The sequence below is a fragment of the Arachis duranensis genome, chromosome 1, assembly GCF_000817695.3.
Source record: "Arachis duranensis cultivar V14167 chromosome 1, aradu.V14167.gnm2.J7QH, whole genome shotgun sequence".
NCBI lineage: Eukaryota > Viridiplantae > Streptophyta > Magnoliopsida > Fabales > Fabaceae > Arachis > Arachis duranensis.
In genome coordinates, this window is record NC_029772.3 from 29,947,190 (window position 1) to 29,953,115 (window position 5,926).

Here is a 5,926-nt window from a genome sequence, read left to right on the forward strand (position 1 = left end):
CGGTTCTTACTCATGTTGGAACAGGATCCATTGATCCTTTTGTGTCTATTACTACGCCCAACACTTGCGAGTTTGAAACTTGTCACAGTCATCCCATCTCAAATTCTACTCGGAATACCACAGACAAGATTTAGACTTTCCGGATCTCAAGAATGCTGCCAATTGATTCTAGCTTATACCACGAAGACTCTGATTGTGAACTAGAAGGCTAAGAGATATGCATTCAAGCTTGTTTGCATGTAGAACGGGAGTGTTTGTCAGGCACGCGTTCATAAGTGAGAATGGTGATGAACGTCACATAATCATCACATTCATCATGTTCTTGTGTGCGAATGGATATCTTAGAACAGAAATACACATGAATTGAATAGAAAATAGTAGTAATTGCATTAATACTCAAGGAACAGCAGAGCTCTATACCTTAATCTATGGTGTGTAGAAACTCCACCGTTGAAAATACATAAGTGATGAAGGTCCAGGCATGGCCGAATGGCCAGCCCCCAATGTCTAAGATCGTATAAACTAATCAAAGATAGATACCAAGATGAAAATACAATAGTAAAAAGTTCTATTTATAATGAAACTAACTACTAGGGTTTACAGAAATAAGTGAATGATACAGAAATCCACTTCCGAGGCCCACTTGGTGTGTGCTTGGGATGAGCATTGAGCTTTACACGTGTAGAGACTTCTCTTAGAGTTAAACACCATCTTTTATGCCAGTTTGGGTGTTTAACTCTGGTTTGTAACGTGTTTTTGGCGTTTAACTTCAGAATAGGGCAGAGAAAGGGCGTTTGAACGCTAGTTTGTGTCATCAAAACTCGAGCAAAGTATAGACTATTATATGTTTCTGGAAAGCCCTGGATGTCTACTTTCCAACGCAATTCAGAGCGTGGCATTTGGAGTTCTGTAGCTCTAGAAAATCCACTTCGAATGTAGGGAGGTCAGAATCCAACAGCATCTGCAGTCCTTCTTCAGCCTCTGAATCAGATTTTTGCTCAGGTCCCTCAATTTCAGCCAAAAAATACCTGAAATCATAGAAAAACACACAAACTCATAGTAAAGTCCAGAAATGTGAATTTTGCTTAAAAACTAATAAAAATATACAAAAAACTAACTAAATCATACTAAAAACTATATAAAAACAATGCCAAAAAGCGTATAAATTATCCGCTCATCAAACGTCATTCTCACATAACATAGCCCTAGTCATCTCTTGAAGGCTTCTATTCCTTCTTTCAACAACCCCATTTTGTTGAGGTGTTCTAGGACATGAAAAATTGTGAGTAATTCCAAAGTCATCACAGAATTTTTCAAAGTCTTGGTTTTCAAATTCTTTTCGGTGATCACTTCTAAAATGAGCCACTTTTAAATCTTTTTCATTTTGAATTTTCTTGCAAAGAGTTGAGAATGCATGAAAAGCATCATTTTTATGAGAAAGAAAAAGTACCCAACCAAATCTAGAGTAATCATCTACCACTACCAAACCATAGTGTTTACCTCCTAGACTTTGAGTTCTTGTTGGACCAAAAAGATCAATGTGTAACATCTCTAATGGTCTTTTGGTTGAAATTCCATCTTTTGGTTTAAAAGAGGATTTAACTTGTTTGCCTAATTGACAAGCATCACAAGTAAGATCCTTATCAAATTTGATTTTAGGAATTCCTCTAACCAGATTTTTCTTTACTAGCTTAGAAATTTGGTACATGCTAGCATGACCCAACTTTCTATGCCATAGCCATTTTTTAGATTCAAGAGAAGTAAAACATGTTACATTTTGTTCTTTCAAGTCCTCAAGAGTTAATCCATACACATTGTTGCATCTTTTGGCTTCAAGAAAAATATCTCCAGATTTTTCACAAACAACCAAACACACAAATTTTCTAAAAACAACTTCAAAACCTAAATCACACAATTGGCTTACACTAAGTAAGTTATGTTTCAAACCATTTACAAGAAGAACATCATTTATACAAGATGAGAAGCTTTTACCAACTTTACCAACGGCCACTAACTTTCCTTTACCATCATCACCGAAAGTGACAAGTCCTCCATTATATTCATCAAGCTTAATGAAGAAGGTTGTCTTTCCGATCATGTGCCTAGAACATCCGCTGTCCATGTACCACATATTTTTCTTCCGTTTGGATGCTAGGCATACTTACAAAACAAGCTCAAGTGACCTTAGGTATTCAAATTTTCTTGGATACTTTCACGTTAAACTATCTCCTATGACCCAAGCCATTGTAATAAAAAATAACTTTATAAACTTTGTCACCGATCATTCTTTCACAAAAAAAATATTGAATGGGAAAGTGTCTGTTTCGGTTGTATAGTCTACAAAATCTTGGAGTTGCTGATTTGTTAAAGTAGGTGGAATCGTAAAACCTTGTGTCATTAGAAGATGAAACTCTATTTTCAAAAGAAGGTTTCTCTTCAGACTTGTAAAATCCCAAACCAGCTTGATCAAAGAGTGGTTTTTAACTAGCCAATATTTGATTTAAATTTTCAGAACTTTGAGTAAATTTGGCTAAGTCATTTTCAAGATCTTTAATTTTTTTCAGCAACTCTTCATTTTCCTTAAAACAATTTACATATGCAACAATAGAATGGTTACTTTCACAACTTTTAAGTTGGACTTTTAACTGCTTATTTTCTTCAATAAGATCATAAGCAGTTTCGGCCTCCCTTAGCTTTTCCTTGAGAAAACCATTTTCAGTTTTAAGAATGATAATTTGTTGTTCAAGATCATGGTTATCAAGTAGAAAACATCTTATTTTTCCAGAAAGGTGGTCTATCATAAGATGAAGATCTTCAGTGTCAGGGTTGTGAAAGACTACCTGATCTATGTGATCTGCCATGAGACAAGGTTGTGACTTGGTTTCTGATTCTTCATCATCGTCTGAGTCATTTTCCAAGTCTTCCCATGAAGCCATCAGTCCCTTTTTCTTTCCTCCTTTTGGCTTCTCCTCCTTCTTCAATTTGGGACATTCAGATTTGAAATGTCCCATTTCCTTGCAGTTGTAATAAGTTACTTTGCTTAGGTCTTTTTTTATTTTCCTTAAACTACTTCCTTTGTCTTTTCCTTTGAACTTCACCATTTTTTCTGAATTTTTTGGCAAACAACACAAACTTATTTTCAGAGGAATTATCACTGGATTCATCATCCAGGGGATTAGTTACAGAAGAAAAAGTAATTCCTTTCTTTTTTGAATCTTTTTTCAAATAAGTATTTTCAAAAGCAAGTAAATTTCCTCTCAAATCATCACATGTCATGGAATCTAGGTTACTGCTCCCAGAAATAATTAAAACTTTTGTTTTCCACTCTTTAGTGAGACATCTCAACACTCTTCTCACAAGCACAAAATCTGAATGTGTTATTCCCATAGCATCCAAGCCAACAATGATAGTGTTGAACCGTTCAAACAGTTCATCAATGTGTAATACCTGGTCTAACCGAAATTAATTAAATAATGAGTTAAGTAGGAGCGAATATGGTTGGAAGATTTGGCAATTGGAATTTGATGATTTAAATATGATATTTGAATTCAGTGAATTTTTCTGAGTCGGAAGACATAGTTTTCTGCATAAAAGTGCGCAGTGGAATTTTGATCGGCAGTACCGGCTGAGACCTGTCTGGTACTGCAGCTGAGAAAATTGATTATGAGTAAATAAGATTAAGAAATGAGGAATTATAATTAGGGGAGGTAGAAATATTTGAAGTGCAATTTAGGGTGCTAATCTTAAAGGTTTTGGTCCAAAATTGGGAGATTGGTGTTGCTTGAGGAGCTTTGGTGAGGCTTGGGGCTAAGGTTGGTGGAGACTTCCAAAGAAGAGGCTCAATTGATTTGGCTACAAGAGGTACGGTTTAAGTTTTATTTAAGTACCGTGTGGTGTGATGAGAATTCCTAGGCTAGATGCCCCTAGGATTAAGTTTGGATTGTGTAAATGGTTGGTGCTAATATGCATAGTTGGTATGTAATGTGAATTAATGATTGGGTTGAGAATTGTGTGGCCTTGTATGCTTGGTGTATTGAAAATTTGATGTATTGGGTAATGAGTATTAATTTGTGGTTTATGCATTTAATTTGTGAAATTGGGCCGGAGGCCGTGAATTTTGGGCCGGAGGCCGGAAAGAGGTAAGGGAGGTAAGTTGATGTGTGCATTGTATGATGACACAAGTGATTGGATGAATTTCATATAATGAATATATGAATGATTGGGTTGGTTATTGAATAATGAGGTTTGAGGAGTTGAAGTGTGGAAATTGGTAATTTTGGGTGAAATTGTATAGATGAGGTATGTTTGATTTTGGTTGAGATATATTATGTGGTCATATATGTGAGTATGATTATTGATGCCTTGATGGTATGATAATGCATGAGAGATATGTATGTTGTGATATATGCTTGAGGAATGATTAAGGTTGATTTGGAGGTGAAACCACGTGATAGTGAGTATGGTATTGATTATGTATAATGATGGTTGATTGGAAATAGTATTGTTGGAAATTGGGATGAGGAAGGATGTATGACATGTTGATATGTTTGTAATTTAGCCATTTATTTGAAATGGGTAAAAATGGTTATATGGTGGTTTTGTGAATCGTGGTAAAGTGTTAATGTATGAGTTGAGGAGGTTTGATGTTGATTTTGGTATAATTTGATTGGTTTCAAAAAGGGTTGAAATTGGCATGTTTTAGTTGATTTTGAAAAGAGTTGAAAATGGCTTGTTTTGAAAATGGCACTTTGTGGTTTTATATGAAAAACATGGTTTTTGGGCATACTTTGATGAGACATAATTTGGACTACGGATCTCTGTTTTGTGCCAAATCTATTTAGAAATGAAATTGGATCCAGGATGTCCATGCCGTTCGAAGAACGGGTGAAAAACGATTTAAAATGAGAAAGTTATGCCCGTTGGAAGATTGGGGGTTGAATTTGTGAATTCTGCAGCTTTTAATTTAGAAAATTTTTAGCAGAATGGCCCCTCGCGCGTAGGTGCACTTGGCGCGTATGCGCCGTTCTTTCAGAAAATGCCATCCACGCGTGCGCGTGGTGTGCGCGGGCGCGCCGATGTGCTGCACCCAATGCCCAGCCATTTTCCAGAAGGTTGTGCTTGAACTGTGCCTGTTTTGTGCCTGGGGCACGAGAGCATCCACGCGTTCGCGTGGTGGACGCGTGCGCGTCGCTTGGGTATTTTTCAATCCACGTGTTAGCGTGCATGATGCATATGCGTCGATGAGTTTTGTGGCCATCCACGCGTGTGCGTGAAGTACACGTGCGCGTGGCCCTGTTTTCATCCCAAAGTTGATTTTTGAGTTTTAAAAGCCAAATCTCATACTTCTAAGCCTCCGATCTCACCCCTTATGTATTAAATCATTATGATATTCCTAGTAATGAGAAAAGAGCTAGGGGATGTGGTAACTTGCGAGTGAAGAAAGGGGAAAAGTTATGATCAATGATGATCAACGATGATTATATGAGATATGGAGGATGACGGTAGAAGTATCGTGTATGCCATGAGCCGAAGGGCTATATTTATTGATAAATGGCTGGTTCTTGATTGAACCATGAGCCGGATGGCTGAGTTATTGCCGGGTCACGGCAAAGCTATTATTGATTATGGCTGAGTATAAATGCATATATGATTAATGAATGAATGTGTTAAATGGATAATAATGGAAGATGTTGAAATGTGATGTGTAACACCGGGTAGTAGGCAGTGGCATTGTCCACTTGCTCCGGGTATGAGGCGAAAAAGGATGTTTATGATAAATGAGTTAATTATGGAGTTTTGAATGAATGTAGCTCTGATACCTGGGTAGTAGTAAGGGTTGGGATTCGTCCCACTTGCTCCATGTTAATGTTTGAGATTTGATAACAATGAGAATTGATAATATGAATTGAGATTGAATGAATATATG